Source organism: Pinus tabuliformis, chromosome 8, assembly GCF_031772625.1.
Source record: "Pinus tabuliformis cultivar Carrire ecotype Pingquan chromosome 8, CPIR1, whole genome shotgun sequence".
In the NCBI taxonomy this organism is placed as follows: domain Eukaryota; kingdom Viridiplantae; phylum Streptophyta; class Pinopsida; order Pinales; family Pinaceae; genus Pinus; species Pinus tabuliformis.
The window spans coordinates 2,027,444,981-2,027,463,233 of NC_142294.1; positions in this window are offsets into that span (position 1 = coordinate 2,027,444,981).

Here is an 18,253-nt window from a genome sequence, read left to right on the forward strand (position 1 = left end):
ATGTGGTTAAATATATTTTATCTGGAGGAGTTTTCTGGTCTATTATGGTAGAGATGTTGTAATATCTTATCTTGTCTTCTTTAACATTTTGACTAGATTAAATTATATAAACATAAAAATAAAAATAAATTAAATTAATTTATAATTAAAGTAAAATAGTTACATTAACATTAGTTTTTTTAGATTCTACTCTCCAACCTACTATATTAAAAATGTATAATGTAATATAAACATTTTGACTCCATTAGAATAAAATTAAAATTAAAAATATGATAGAAATGTTTAATGTTTAATATCTATACCACTATGCAGTATTTAATGTTATAATAAATTTTAATTAATTTTAAATTAAAGATGCTATATATCACCTATTAGAAATTGAGAGATGACCAGAGAGATTGCACAACACAACACAAATCACATTATGATCTTATTCATCACAACATTTACATATATATAGGACATAACACACATCTAGATAATGACTCCAACTCATCACATAAGAATCATCAACTTCTAGACTGATGCCTAAGGACTCACAATGACAACTACACATGACATGGAAGCATTACTTCCAACACCCTCCCTTAATGCTTACATGGAAAATAACAAAAACACATATAACAACAATATGATATATGTCTGACTGGTCTTCATCAGTGCTCACATCCACTCTGGAATCTCACAAACACCGCTCTTTCTTCACTACCACATCTTCGAGTTGTCACTTGACCTCCATTTAAAACATAACTTCCTCTGACCATAGTTGATGAAATTTGTACAATTAACGCTTCTCGACCTCCCGAAGAACAATCTTGATATTGAACCACCCTATGGACCAACTCCCATCTATCAAAATGCATCGAACTACACTTTTGATAGTTGTATAGGTGTGTTATCTGGGTACTAAGTGTATCCAATAGCCAATTATACCACTGACCATTTTTTACAAATACACTTACATACATATGAAGAAAACCTGTAACTAATGTTCTTGAAGCACCGAAGAACGATAAGACACATTAACATATAACAAACTCAACATAACCAAGTCAATGATGTGTTCTCTCAACACCAAAAAATGTTGAGAACCATCAACTTGAGAGATATTTTTTATGTTCATTAATTAGTCTTTTATATGATTACAATAAAATCATGCTAACTTTACATATCAGACCTTAAAAAGGACCCAAAACAAACCCTAAAACATTGACCCACTATAAGCCCATACAAGACCATCATTACCACAATAGAAAAATTTAATTGCACGCTTGAGGGCTGCATAATATCTGTGCATTGATTCCCATCAACATGGGACAAATACACACAGCAATCAACTCTTGAAACAATACCACGCTTGGCTCCAGGCTCCATGACACTAGATTCAAAACTTGTTGAGTTCCAAGTCTCACCCTGCAGCATGTCCTCGAAGCAACATAAATTGTAGAATCGACAAAAATCATAAGAAAATGTAGAAAACATGCAATAAGAGCTAATTTCCCAGCAAATTCAAGTGTTCAAAAACACAATAGTGTAGCAAGAGAAAAAAGAACAAAAATCCCAACAGAAAGTTTAGGTGTTGAAAAACACATTGGATGGTAGGATTTAGAATCCTACCAGATAGACGGAGAAGCCACCACCATGTCCAAACGTCACCAAACCTGCAACCAAAACTTGTAAGACATGAAAAATTTAGTAGATGGCAAAAACACACAAATGAATTACATGCAACTCGAAAAAAAACCCATGTATTTAGAAATTTACCTTCATGGACCTCGAACTGGTTAGAATTTCACAACTGGCTCCTTCCCAAACAAAAGGATGCAAGAATGAAACAACGACCAAGGTATCTGTAAACCCTCGATGATGCAGAACGAACAATAACAATGGAATTTGTAAACCCCTGATGATGCAGAGCATTTAACAACTACAGCAAAGTTAAACCCCCCTCAAAACAGGTAAAGCAACAAAACCCTAAACCCTGAATATCAATGACAGGCGCAATTAAACAACCACAACATAAACCCTAAACTGCTAACGAACCACTGCAAGCAACCTCATTGGGTGAGTAGCTCAAGAATGGTGGACAAGGTGAACCAGTATTGGAGCCGTCCCAAGCCATCGTCGGCAGAGCGCATCACCCACACACTGGACCCCAAAAAAACAACACAAGGCAGAGAAAACATCAGAGAAAAGAACCGGAGTGAAACCCTAAACAACGAGGTATGTGGTAAGTTAAATTCCCCCACCCACCACAATACATGGCAACCTCCACTCGGCAAGTGTTGTACACCGTTGGTAGGTGTCCATGTGGAGAAAGTTGAGGTGGAGGGGAGGGTGCACAGGCAATGGTGTCCGTCCCTTAGGACATAACACACTGACTTCGACACATCTAGATCATGACTCCAACTCATCACATAGCAATCATCAGCTTCTAGACTGATGCCTAAGGACTCACAAATACAACTACACATGACATGGAAGCATTACTTCCAACATCACCAATTACTACTTAAGAGGCTAGATGACCCATGAGGCTCCCCTTTTAAATTAAAGGATTGATTTTTTTCCCCTGATTTGTGTGGGTAGTAAGATCGAGTGAGATCTAGTTTTCATGTGCAAGAAAGACAACATAACCCCGTGTGGACTTAATTGCAGTGAGGTGTGTCAGGCGGAAAGAGTCGATAGTGCGGACACAACCAAACTCCCTAGGAGCCTAAGACTCTCTAGTGACAAACAAGACAAACAAGAGCAATCATTCTCTAAACATGCATTTACTATATAAGAAATCAAGTGTTTAGATCCTACCTGTAGTCCAACGCTGTTGTAGCAGTCCAGCTCCGCTGATCCGGATGAGCTCCTCCTTCACTTTGAAACCTGAATCCACTAACAATCAAACGATTAAATAGCACTTGATAATCTCATAGAATAAAACATATTTAACACATAGACCAAGGAGTACATGAAACAACTCGTAAATAACAAGTTATTGAGAAGAGTGGACTCATTTGCATTAATAGGAAACAAAAGGAACAAATACAACCTGAGCCTTGGTGTTGTGCAAGTCCCTCCCAGGGTCCATCAAGAGTTCTCCTTTACTTTGACAAAGCTCACCCACTTCCAAATAGAACAAGCAAAAATGGCAATCTCTCCTCACAAGCTTCTAAATGGGAATCCTAATTCCAGCAGCATCTACCCTTAGAAATGTATAGCTTTCAACCTCTCCTCCTTCTGGCCCAATGCCTGTATTTATAGTGCTCTAGAGGAAGTTATTCAGGTCCACCATCAATGGGATAATCCCCTCTTTGGATGGGATAGCTCCCTCATTGATGGGATAAGTTCCTCTTTGGTAGGGGTACATGAACCATCTGGAGGCGCTCAATACACGTCGAACAACCTTCTAGGATGCTCTAGAAATGACCACAAGTAACTTTTTAAAGATGAAACTTGCGCATTTTGACCTTTACAGGGGGACGCACCTGCCCCTTTACATACAGAGCGTACAAGTACGCAGCTTTTGTGAACATTGGGTGCGTACCCGCAGGTAAGGTTGAGAGAACCTGCGTACCTAGAGATAAATACATTTATAAAGACTTTCTCTCTTTTTGGAGTTTGACATGGAGAGCAGAGGCATGCCCAGGAGGATAGCATGACTGTTGATAAAGCCATACTAACTGTAAATAGTCATGGTGACATTTTTTAGTGTAACAGATTGACCCCTAAAGTGCGAAGCCTGTAATAGATTAGGGTTTTGTATTATCTAGGAAGGGTGAAGCGCTTTATCATTTCAAGGATTATCTCGTGGAGAGCCTGGTCAGAACCTGCAATTTTCAACACAAAATACATGTATAAGATTATATCATCACTGAGGTAGGCATTCCCATACTCAGATCAAAACTTTAACTAACAGACTAACTACTCTGATACAGGAATGATCTTGCAGTACATCATAATCATAGACTTTTGTAGACACAGTATGGACGCAGCCATCTGTTTATGATTAGTCTACTTAGATAATGAATACAAAATTCCTCGCAGCCTCGATGGTGGAAACTAGATCCAGGGTCTTCATTTCTGCTTCCCGAATTGGTACGATTCTAGCCATGCGAATAAATGAGTTGACGTCGAACATGGTAGAAACCACTTGATTACCAGTCGATGATGTAAACTGTTAACAAGTGTGAGAGAGACCACCAGTAATGTCAATGGTTCTCAAAGTACCCAGTACAATTCATGAGATGTGAATGAATGAGTTGATGTCGAACATTTCACGGAATCCTTTGATCGAAAGTCAATGATGTAAACTGACGTCAAAGGCGAGAAACCTGCCATTGATGCATGCAGACTTCAAGGTACTGACGATTTCTAAGTCATCTCTCTAGATAATGTGATGATGTCGATAGAAAGCGAACCGTTGTAGGTAAGCCCACAACACGAAATCATTGTTCAAGTTGAAGAAATGTTGCTGTAAGGACTAACTCAGGGATGGTCAAATGGATGACAAGTATTTTGCAGATGAAAGTTTTGCTTGCAAACCTCTTGAACACATAACGACACGACAGATGGTTTGGTGATGAATGACTCAAAGTTAATCCCCGGAACCCGGCTGAAGACTTTCAAAGTGGTTTGATCAACTGTGAGGTAAAGGATTTCCCAACCCAGGTGAATGAAAAGTGTCATGTTCAAGAGTGGTAATAAAGTTTCTTCTGAGACAAAAGATAACGAATAGGCTCATTCTTCTCTCTTTTCCCCCACCATTTCTGGCAAGTACCTCTTTATTTTTAACAAGCTTGAGGAGGATAACATATGCTTGATTATAAGCTCATCCTTTGGATGAGTCCAACCTAGTTTTGATTCGAACCCTAGGAAGGAGTGGTTCGTTCCTGTTTGTAATTGAACAGGTCCTTTACTGTGAAATGTTTAACGAGCCCAGTATAGGAGAAACTCGGCGTTTTTCAATTTTAGAGAGTCTGAAAAACTTAAGAAGACTCCAAGTTGAACTTTTTCGTAAATTTGTGTCCCTCAAGCCCGAAAAAGTATAAAATAATACCTGGGAGAACCGCTTGATCTTGCGACCAAGGAGTACTTTCATGATTAGTGTCTCTGACTTGAAAAGTAAAAAGCGATCAAGGACACATCGTTTTATTTCCGTATCGAGTTTGAAACGACAAAAACCCGGCAATCTTTTCCTGATTTTACGGTCAGAAAAGAGCTATAAGGGGACCGTCTTTTAATTCCGTTTTAACGAGTGTAAAAGAAACGCTCGGCAATCTTTTCATATTTTGAGAGTCTGAAAAGGGCTTAAAGATGACTCTAAGGTTTCACTTTTTCGTAAGTTTTAACGAGTTCGAAAAAATGATAAAAAATGTACTCATGGTTTTCACTTTCAATTTAATTTACAAGCAGGAGAAGACGGAAAGGACTCGGCATTTTCATTTATTTTACGAGAATGAAAAATAGCAAAATAATCTCGGGATTTTCATGAGTTTAACGAGTCTTGAAAATAACCGAAATTGACTCGAGATAGGTTTCATTTTTACAAAAGCTTGAAACAGAGAAAAACTATGCTTCGAAGTAGTTTCATTTTTTCACAAGCTTGAAACAGAGAGAAAACGGTGCTTGATGCCCCCCAAGCATAACTGCTAGAGCGCATGCCCCCCCAACTTCATTTCATTCAATCAGTTGGATGAAATGAAGGTTGAGTTACGAGATCATTTGAAAGAATCGACCTAAAACTATAAGAAAATTATGCAAAAAACTGAAGTAACTAACCTAAATACTTAACATTTATGAGATCTAGTCAATCTCTCGACTCAAGTAGAGGAGGATTTGTTTCATTGTTTAACGAGCTTGACACAGGAAAAGAACTATGCTCGGATTCGGTTTCATGTTTATGCAAGCTTGAAACGAAAAACTATGCTTGTTATAAGTTCGCATGCCCCCAGCATAATGGCGCAAAACGAGGTACATGCCCCCCAAGCTTCATTTCATTCAATGAGGTGGATGGAATGAAGCTTTACTTTCAAGATCTTGGAAAGACTTGAAAAGGGAGTTGTTTCATTTTTTAACGAGGTTGACACAAGAAAAGAACTGTCCTCTTACTCACTGATTCATTTTTTAACGAGGTCGACACAGTAAAAGGACCTTTCCCCGTACACACTGATTCATTTTTTAACGAGGTTGACACAGTAAAAGGAACTTTCCTCACACACACTGATTCATTTTTTAACGAGGTTGACACAGTAAAAGGAACTTTCCTCACAAATCCTACTTTCTACAATCTAGCTGATTCATTTTTTAATGAGTTTGACTCAGTAAAAGAACTATCCTCATACTAGCCTGTTTCATTTTTTAACGAGGTTGATACAAGAAAAAACTATCCTCGTTCCTGATTCATTTTTTGACGAGGTTGACTCAGTAAAAAAAGCTATCCTCTTACCTGATTCATTTTTTAACGAGGTTGACACAGTAAAAGGAACTTTCCTCACACAACTGATTCATTTTTTAACGAGGTTGACACAGGAAAAGAACTGTCCTCATGACCATCTGATTCATTTTTTAGCGAGGTTGACATAGTAAAAGGAACTTTCCTCACACAACTGATCATGGCTTCCAACTGGAAGAAAGACATGTCAATGGACATACCTTGATCATGGCTTCCAAGAGGTCTTCATCAGAAGGAAGAATACTTCTTTGGAAGGAACACATGTCAAGGGACTCAAAAGGGATAAGAACATCGTGTTCAAATAATCCCATAGAGTTTTCCATGTCAATTACTGGATCTAAATCAACAGTGAGAGGCTCACTTACATCGGTAACTGAAAACATGGGACCAGTTGCCACATAATTAACCCATGGCAGGGTAGATACCACTTTAGAATCAGGGACATTTATGGATGTCATATTATTGGTAGTTGAAACAAGACTAGGGAACGAAAGCTGGTCTACAGTCACAATACTGCCATTGTGAGGGAAAGACATCACGCGAAAGAGTGTCGATACGACAGCTTTCATTGCATAAACATAGTCTCGCCCAAGGAGTAAATTGAAATCCAAGGGACCTCGAACTACCATAAGATCAATACAAACAGTTTTACCTTCCAAGGTAATAGAAAACTTAGGAAGGATCCCTAAAGGTTCACTAATGGTTCTGTTAAAAGCTTTCAGATTCTGCGTAATAGGCGCAAGCTAAGGGGAACCCAAAGATTTCCAAACAGTTGAGGATAAAATACTGACAGAAGCACCTTCATCTACCTGAGTACGATGTATGTCCCTACCACCAGCCTTGACAATGATTTGGAAAGGGATGGAGGAAGGAAGACGAGGTTCTGTCAGACTATTCCAATCAAAGGAAAAGACCTCAGTACTTGGAGGGGGTTCCATAGAAACAGGTGAAATGCCCCCGGGCAAAGAAGAATCTGATGTAACAATAAGAACCTGAGCGGTATGAAGTTCACTCTCTAAAGAGAAAGTGGGATCGACCGAATGTGAAATTGAATCGACCACTTGATCAACTAATTGATCATCAACCTGAGTGACATGAGTTTCACTCTCCAATGGAAGAGTGTGATCGACCATACTTGAATTTAGATCAATCACTCCGTCAGTTGACGGTAGGTTGGGAGAAAGTTTACAGTAACCAGTTGGAAATTCTTGCTGTGGAACAGTAATTTTTTCCAACAATGTTGAGGCTTCATCCATGTGAGGGCAAATGTGAGTTTGATGACTCCCTTTGCATAATTTACAAGGAAACCTAAATTTACCCTTTTTCCCAGGAACCTGACCATCACTGGTTGATGGATCAACGGAAAGTTGATGAGATTTTTCTGACCAGACTTCCAAGACCTTTGGAATACCAGGACAATTGACAAGGAAGTGGTCACCCTTACAAAGCCTGCAAGGGTATTTGGGTTTACGATGCATGTCGGAGTTTTCCTCAACACAACTAACACTTACAGTCGTGGTTGGTTGGTTGACTTCTTTCTTATCTTTCTTCTTCTTCTTCTTCTTCTTCTTCCCTTTCTTCTTCTTCTTAGCCACCTGGTTACTAGCATCAAGGATTTTACCAGGCAAAGAGGAAGAAATGGAGGAAGAAAAATTAGGCGAAGAAGGTAAAGGGTCAACAGAAGGTTGGTGATGTTGAGATGGCGAACTCTGTTGAGGTGAAGCATCCGGTTGAGGTGGAACAATTGGAGTATTTTGGGCCAACGAAGTTGAAAATAACCATATCGGTAAACCTATTGTAAATCCAGTTAATGACAAAGTAGCCATATAAGGAGGACCAACATTTCCAAAGTAAGGAAAAGTACTAGGATTCTCGTTAGGAGGGGTTCCTAGGTTGGTAAATTCCGGAACGTTTGCCATTATATTCAACTTCAGTGAATTTTATTAACAATTTTTAAAACTAAAATTAACAATTCACGATTCACACCTAACAATTAAAATTGACAATTTACACCTATGGTCTCTAAAAATAAAAACAAACAAATTAACACGCGCTATCAAATCTAGGAGTCAAACCATACACAAACAGTAACCTTCCGGACCGAAAACACTAGTTGGGGATGAAATCCAACATCGCAGAATTCAGTACAGAAGTGGCGGGTGGAACAGTTGCCCCGACAACCTGCTTAATGAATAGACTGGACCAAGTTCCTCCACTTTAACCGTCTCGAGTGAAGTGAACCCCCCAGAAAATCCAAGTGAGTCTAGCCGACGTCTGCTCTAGGTACAGTGGGATCTTCCCTCCACCGTCACCTCGGGTAGAATCCTAAAGATAATGGTCACTAAGGTTACCAACAGCAACAAATATACATGGGGGAACAATCTACGACCCGATAGCACGCAAGGGCAGAGTAACAAGCTCAATACCCTTGTCGGCTCCTTGACAATAATCCAAGGTTTACCGACAAGTGACCCCAGGCTCCTCGACAATAATCCGAGGTTTACCGTTTGTAGTACGTGCGTATCTGGCGTCTTTCCCAATGAAGGAGGATTGATCCCCTCACTGGTTTGGACACGGTCTCGTGCTTCTCCTTTAAGAGGAGCTTTCCCAGAGCATAAATGTAACAGTTGGATTTATCCTACCACAAGATGAGCTACTTGTTTGGTTTTGCTGTCTTGGAGAGTTAATTACTCTCTTACTCCAAGACACTAGCCTAAGCTATGTTGGTGTATCAGAGCCCTAGAAATGTAAAAATTACTAGATGAATTTTAATTAAGCGTTGTGTTATTAAGGCTGTTATTACTCAAATGGGTAAATGGATATGAAACCAATGGTGTTATGACCCGACTCAACTGAATGCAATCGAATATGATAATGCAATCCTTTCAATTCGATGAATCCTAATTAAAGTAAGGAGAGAGTTTCCATTCACTTCCAACAATGCAAAAATTGATCACTAAGAGAAAATACAACAAATTCTCTAATGCACTAATTTTTTCAAGGAAAACTAATGCAAATCAATTCCAAACCATTTTTTTTATTTTTATTTTTTGTGTAAATTCAAATCAAAGAAAACTGATCTAAATCTACGATTGATTTTCCAGAATGTAAACTATGCAATTGTAATCTATGCACAATTCACTCGAAAAGTATGCAAATGTAATCTATGCACATTTTTCATTCATATTCTGAAAATGAGAATTCTAATTATGCAAATGTGATCTATGCAAGAGAATTCTCAAACACAAGACGATTCTAATGTGATCTAAGAACCAATCAAGTGCAAGTCGAGAAAATTGGGTGAGAGTTCCAAAGATCAAAAAACAAAAACACTCAAAGGCGATTGACACTCATACACAATTTAGCCCCCCCCGGCGAATGAGGGGGGAATTTTTTTGCAAAAACACAAGCAAAAAGATGCAAAATTGTGAAAAGACTGAGACAAACCTCCAAGTAATGACCAAAGGAAATCAAATTAAGAATTTCTCAAAAAAGAGACTTAAAACACCCAATTGATGAAAGCTTAAAGTAGGAATGCTAATGAAATAAGCTTAGGTGAAGATTTTTGACAGTAAACTGATGGATCTGGGCAGTAAAAACAAAGTGAAGGCAAAATCTAAAAGAGCAAAAAGAAAAAAATGGAATTTTCTTAAATTTTAGCAGGGGACGCAGGCAACCCGTTAAGACAGGTGCGGGCCCGCTCTGTGCACACAGCGACAGTGCGTACAGGGACGCACTGTGCAATACTCAGAGGGTGCGTCCTACTGGAAAATTCAAGAAAAACTAAATTGAATCTAACCCTAAGCTAACCCACCCAAAAACAAAGTCACAGAGCCAAAAACAAAAAAATAAATGACTTTTCTCAGATCAAAGTTGCATACAAAGGAAAAGACTTTCACATCAATGGAATCCCCAGTGGAGTCGCCAATTTGTCAGGCGGAAAGAGTCGATAGTGCGGACACAACCAACCTCCCTAGGAGCCTAAGACTCTCTAGTGACAAACAAGAGCAATCCTTCTCTAAACATGCATTTACTATATAAGAAATCAAGTGTTTAGATCCTACCTGTAGTCCAACGCTGTTGTAGCAGTCCAGCTCCGCTGATCCGGATGAGCTCCTCCTTCACTTTGAAACCTGCATCCACTAACAATCAAGCAATTAAATAGCACTTGATAATCTCATAGAATAAAACATATTTAACACATAGACCAAGGAGTACATGAAACAACTCGTAAATAACAAGTTATTGAGAAGAATGGACTCATTTGCATTAATAGGAAACAAAAGGAACAAATACAACCTGAGCCTTGGTGTTGTGCAAGTCCCTCCCAGGGTCCATTAAGAGTTCTCCTTTACTTTGACAAAGCTCACCCACTTCCAAATATAACAAGCAAAGATGGCAATCTCTCCTCACAAGCTTCTAAATGGGAGTCCTAATTCCAGCAGCATCTACCCTTAGAAATGTATAGCTTTCAACCTCTCCTCCTTCTGGCCCAATTCCTGTATTTATAGTGCTCTAGAGGAAGTTATTCAGGTCCACCATCAATGGGATAATCCCCTCTTTGGATGGGATAGCTCCCTCATTGATGGGATAAGTTCCTCTTTGGTAGGGGTACATGAACCATCTGGAGGCGCTCAATACAGGTCGAACAACCTTATAGAATGCTCTAGAAATGACCACAAGTAACTTTTTAAAGATGAAACTTGCGCATTTTGACCTTTACAGGGGGACGCACCTGCCCCTTTACATACAGAGCGTACAAGTACGCAACTTTTGTGAACATTGGGTGCGTACCCGCAGGTAAGGTTGAGAGAACCTGCGTACCCAGAGATAAATACATTTATAAAGAATTTCTCTCTTTTTGGAGTTTGACATGGAGAGCAGAGGCATAAGACTTGCCCAGGAGGATAGCATGAATGTTGATAGAGCCATACTAACTGTAAATAGTCATGGTGACATTTTTTAGTGTAACAAGGTGACGTAAACCATACTCTGGAAGTTACCTCAATGCTTCTCTTCCTCCCACTTTATCACTTGAAATTGTCCACATTTGAGCATAACCCAAGGTATATTACATGCATGCTTGGGGACAACGAATTTATGGGAGACCTGAGGATATCATTAAGGTTATTCAAAAATTTAGATATTTTGGGGTGGATACCGTCTCAACAATCTAGCTTTCTATCCCTCATCTTTAGATGGATGCAAAAGATCAAAAAATATTTTCAATGCATGCCTTTGCATGAATGGAGTTTACTTTTCAATTTATAATTTTGATTTTACAATTTGATAATATATATGAAAAATATATAATTAATTAATTACAAATCATATATTTTAATAGAAATTTTAAAAATTTAGAAGCTGAAATATGTCATGTATCTATTTATTTTGTAAATATAGTTTAAGAAACAAAAATTTTAATAGGATTTCTATTTTTATTTATTTAATAGGATTATTATTTTTAGTATATTTATTTTAGTAGGTGTTACTATGTAAGTGATATATGGCCCTGGTTAGAGAATGATATGGTTATGACATTACACCTACAATGCACTCTTTTATCTTTATTCTTCTCCTACACAAGTCTATACTTTCTTCTACTTCTAGATATCACCTTATCTTAAGATTTAGTCATATTTTTGGATTTTGTTGTCTTTCCATGGTTAAGAGTTGCATGACATGAGTTCTTTTTTTAGTTCTCCTTATTTATCGTTGATTCTTAGTCAACTCTATTATTGGCTCCAATTCCATTTTTAACTAGTTAACACTATATTTGGGCTATTTAATAGAAACTAGGGAGTTGTTTTTTTCTTTTTGCGCATGCACTAAAGAACCCCAACCCAACGCACATTGATCCTCTCCCATATAGCGTTATAAAGATGTGCTAGCGCACATTGATCCTCTCCCCTAGAGCATTATAAAGATTTTCTCATTAGATTGGACGTAATACCATGAATTCAAGTTGACCTCTTTGCTCTTTCACTCTTTTTTCTCTCTTGTTTTAATAGCATAAAATAATTCTTCACCAAGTTCAAGGCTTTGCTTTTTCGAGTCAAAGCATATGGGATTGATAGGAAATAGAAACAACTAATCTTGAGTGTTCTATTTTTGTGTCTTCTTTCCATACTACTAAACTATCAATGGGAAAAACTTAGAAGATGCCTTCATAAAATCTCTCATTTAGGAGCAAAACAAACTCATCAAAGATGGAGGCTCTCAAACATTCCAAGACCATGCACTTATAATACAAGGAAGCCGTATATACTCTTCCTAATTGTATGGTAGATAACATTCAAAGTTTTATGGTGGTTATTATCTAAATTAATTTATGAATATTGTATATACAAACAAATAAATAAATACACAGGTTTGCAATACATACAACTAAATGACAAATGCTTATTTTATTTTATCTAAAATAAAGACTTCTTTACAATTCAAATGTTAAGGCTAAAGTTGGAAAACGTAACACTTACAAAATTATTAATAAAGAAAACTAAAAAATATTAAACTTTTGATTTATAAAATTTGAAATTAAAATTCAATCTAAAAAATTAATATTTTAACTTTTAAATAAATTTATATTAAAGTTTTCAAATTTTCAAAATTAAATATTTTCAAAACATTTCCACCCACAATATTCAATATTCAGCGCAATGAATTTATTTTAATTAAAATAAAACATTTTAATCAACAGTACCTAATGTAATTCTTTATACCTAATGTCAAGAAATGTAATATTTGAATTAAAAAAATTAATATAATTTGTTTTAAAAAATATAAATATTGTGATTTTTTTTTTAAATAATAGGAAAATTTGTCATATCTGAATTCTCAACTCAGTAATAGACATTTATCACTTATGTTATTTGCAAATACAAATTAACTTATCATTGTTATTCAAGGAAAACAAGCCACCTAAGATTACATGTTAATAGTTTCCATCTAGGATTATATGTTAATGGTTTCCACCTAAAATTACCTTTTAATGATCCATAAGAAAGCAAACCCTCTAAATCTTAGGTCATTAACCTATTTCCTTAAGTCCAAAAAATATAAACTAAAAACCAACTCTTCCCCCAATAAAAAACAAACACAACAATAAAATACAATTTTAAAATATAATATAATATAATAGCCATTTATTTAACCAAATACCAACTCTTCCCCAATAAAAAACAAATACAACAATAAAATACAATTTTATAACATAATATAATATAATAGCCATGTTTAAGAGGAAGAAGACAGAGGACAATACAATACAATTACAATTAAAAATAAACCTACTTAATATAAAAAGTTCATTTAAGAAAGCACAAAATAAAACAATTAAAATATATTTACAGATCCTTCTCAACGGAATCAAGTTTTTCTTCCAAACCCATTAATATTTTGAAAACATTTCAATCATCAATACTTATCACCTATGATCCCCATCAGTACCCAAATGGAAGGTTTTTATTTTATGACAATGCGATTATGATTTCTCTGCAAACTTGTGAAACCTTTATGTCCTTATCGACCTTCATAATCCATCCCCTTCCCACATCATTGTAGTTTGAGCGATGAGATACACAGATGTTGTCATGCCCTTTGTCATCATTGAACAATTTACACTCTTCCGTCCACATTAATATATGAAATTATAATTCACTACCGCCTCCGGATGGGGGGTATTCAACGACCATTTTGAATTCATCAATTGACACACCATCATCACTCGCTTCAAATCTTACATCAAACAAATTATCCTCGTACCAGCGGGGAGGAGAGTGAATGGTGAGAAAACATATCAATGTACCACCACACGACTAGAATTCTTCCATCTTCATATGAAACTCAAATGAAGGTCCAGCAAAGACAACATCCACCACTCTAAGGTTAAATTTCCCCACAATGGAATATATTTCCTACACAAATTTCAGAAGTTCATTTCAATTGATAAATTATACAATTCAATGTATCGATTTATTGCTTGAAAGATTAACTCTGCTCTCAAGAAAATTAAATACCTCATAAACTTCTGGGTACAGAGGAGGAAACATTGATGAATTCTCTACTGTTCCACTCAAGAAGGTCGTTGATAGATTTTCATGAGAACTCGATGCCTGCACACATTTCCCAAATCTGTTTAGCACAACTATAACGTAGTCTCGTTAAATTGGCCACTACAATAAATAAGATAAATAATATTACACATCCATCGATAACAGAACACAACTAACCATGAATGAATACGCTATGTAATACTAACCAAAAAATTGCAAATGTCATTCTAGAGAGAACGAGTGTCTGTTGAAACGTGGAGAAATTTCAATCGATTACTTAGTCCTTGTATGCTCCTCAACTCCCAACACGCCTCTGCTTGAATCTCTTCCAACGATTTCAAACCTTCAACATTCAAGGTTTCCCACACATAGCATCGATTTTCTTTGAGGACTTTTAGGTATAATAGATTTGTGATAAGAATTTTGGAGAATTCCATTGATTAAAACGCTGTAACCTATCTAGTAATTCATTTAATGAAGGTTACATTTATAGTTGAAAACAATAACTGAAAACAGTTATAACTAGAAATACCTAATTTATAACTAAATCCCTAACTATACAGAAATCCTGAAGGATTACAACATTTCCCCCCTTAATCTAAAGGGACATCTGACATACAAAATAAAGATATAATTTTTCTGAACTTTTCACGTCCCAATGCTTTAGTAAAGATATTTTCAATTTGTTTTGATGTTGGACAATGTATCAGATGAATTGTTTTGGCCTCTACATGATGTCGAATCAAATGATACTTGGCGTTGATATGTTTGGTTCGATCATGAAACTTTGGATTCTTTACCAATTGAATTGCAGAAGAGTCGTCAACAAATAAAGGAGTTGAAGCTTTTTGTTTCTCCTGCAAATCTTCAAGTATTTTCCGAAGCCAAATGATTTCCTTAGTGGCTTGAGCTGCTGCAACATATTCGGCTTTGGTGGTAGAATCAACAGGAATAGATTTCTTGCGTGATCTCCAACTGATGGTTGTTGATCCAAGATTCATCAAATAACCAGAAGTAGAGACTCCATTCTCTTTATCTCCATCAAAATTGGAATCTGAATAACCAACAAGATGGAAGTCTAAAACTTTGGTATATTTGATGCCGTAAGTTTGGGTTCCATTTAAATATTTCAGTACTCTTTTTTCTGCTATCCAATGCCCCTCACAAGGATGATGCATAAATCTGGAAAGTATTCCTACAACAAATGTTATATCAGGACGAGTAATAGATAAATAAATAAAACTTCCAACAAGTTGCCTATACTTTGTTGGATCTTCAAATGATTTTCCTTCTTCTAAAGTAAGTTTCAAATTCTGCTCCATTGGTGTAGCAATAGGATTACAATCCATCTTACTATATCTGTTCAATAACTTACCAACATACTTCTTCTGAGAGATGAAAATATGTTGTGGTTTTTGATCAACTTCAATTCCAAGATAATAATGAAGTAAACCTAAACCTTTTATATCAAAAACCTTTTCCATTTCTTTCTTAATAGATGATATATATTCATCATTGTTTCCCGTGATCATAAAATCATCAACATATACAACTAGATATACAACTGTTCTTCCAACTTTCTTAACGAAAAGAGTTGCATCATCTAGGTCAAAATGTTTATAATTTAACTTTAGAAGATGTTCAGTTAGTTTCTCATACCATGCTCGTGGCACTTGTTTTAAGCCATACAAAGACTTCATTAGTTTGCAAACCTTTTGTTCTTTCCCTTTAACGGAAAAACCTTCTGGCTGAAACATGTAAACATCTTCTTTCAAATCTCCATTTAAAAAAGTAGTTTTGACATCCATATGATGAATTTTCCATTCTTTTTGAGCTACAATAGTAAACAAATATCTAATAGTACCCCATTTAGTTGCAGGAGCAAATGTCTCTGTATAGTCAATACTCTCTTTCTGTGCATATCCCTTCGCTACAAGTCTTGTCTTGTGTTTGTCTATTGAACCATCAACTTTATACTTAGTTTTATAAATCCATTTTCAACCAATAGGTTGGATGCCAATAGGAGGATCCACCAGCCTCCATGTGCCATTTTTTATGAGAGCATCATATTCCTTTTGCATTGCATCTTTCCACTGATCATAACTAGTAGCTTCTTCAAACCAAGTAGGTTCACAACCCATAGAAAAGTTAAATTCACAATGAGAATAGTTACTGAGGAACTTGTTGGGATACGAACAAAGTCCCACATTGATTAGAAGTGAGAAAGATCATGGGTATATAAGGATGGACAAATATCTCCATTGGTATGAGGCTTTTTGGGGTAAAGCCCAAAAACAAATCCATGAGGGCTTAGGCCCAAAGTGGACAATATCATACCATTGTGGAGATATGTGGTGTCCGAAATCCTTAACAAGTGGTATCAGAGCAAAGGTTTGAATTTAGCCAAGAATCCTCGGAATGTTGAACGAAGATGGTGAGCCCCGGTAAGCCCGTGGATGAGCTCGGTTAGAGCAAGCTCTTGAGACAGGTGGTGCTACCATGTAAGGCGTGTACTTCCAACGCATTGGAGCGGAGAATCCTAGTTGGTAGAGAGGGGAGAATCCTGCGGATGGATAATCGTTTGAGGGGAGGCTCGATGGTCCTTTGTTCGAGGGGAGGATTGTTGGGATATGAACAAAGTCCCACATTGATTAGAAGTGAGAAAGATCATGGGTATATAAGGATGGACAAATATCTCCATTGGTATGAGGCCTTTTGGGGTAAAGCCCAAAAACAAATCCATGAGGGCTTAGGCCCAAAGTGGACAATATCATACCACTGTGGAGATATGTGGTGTCCGGAGTCCTTAACATAACTTCCAGTCTTAAACTCATCATATTTCTTCAGAAATGTTCGAATACGAGATGATCTTTGAAAAGGTTGTGTAGGAAGTTTCTCATCTTCTTCATTTGTCTTAGTTCTTGCCATTTATGTCCCTGTCAACTCTGTTGCCGTTTCTGTCCCCGTCATGTCTGTAGAAACACTTTCATCAACCAATTTCTCATCAATAGCAAAATTATCATCATTGAGAGAAGGATACTCCATAGACTGATCTAATATAGGTATCCCCTCTTCAGGATGTGGAAGTATATTATCTAATTCATAATAAAACTCTTGAGGCACAAACGTTTCTATATGATTAAGTTATTTATCAACAGTGAGGAAATCTTTATCAGATTCAAGAAAAACTACATCTCTTGACAAAATAAATTTCTTGTTCTCTTCATCATATAATTGGTATGCCTTAGAAGTCATAGAATACCCTAAAAAAATACATTTTCTGCTCCGTTCACTCAACTTAGTCCTCTGTTGTTTAGGAATCAAAGCATAACATTGAGAACCAAAAACTCTGAAATGTTTAACAGCAGGAAGACGATTATACCACATTTCATATGGAGTTTTGTTATTAATGACAGAGGATGGACACCGATTTCTAATATATGTTGCACATAGCACTGCTTCTCCCCAAAACATCAATTTTAAATTCTTAAAAAACATCATTAATCTTACCATATTAAGCGATGTTCTGTTCATTCATTCTGCAACACCATTTTGTTGTGTATTATATGGTATTGTCGTCTGGTGTTTGATGCCATTCTCTTGCAAATATTTTTCAAAGACATGTGAAGTATATTCTCCTCCATTATCAGTTCTTATAGTACCAATATTTAGTTGAGCTTCATTTGTAATCAAGAGATGGAATTTTTTAAACACATCAAAAACTTGTGATTTTTCCTTAAGCAGATAAACCCAA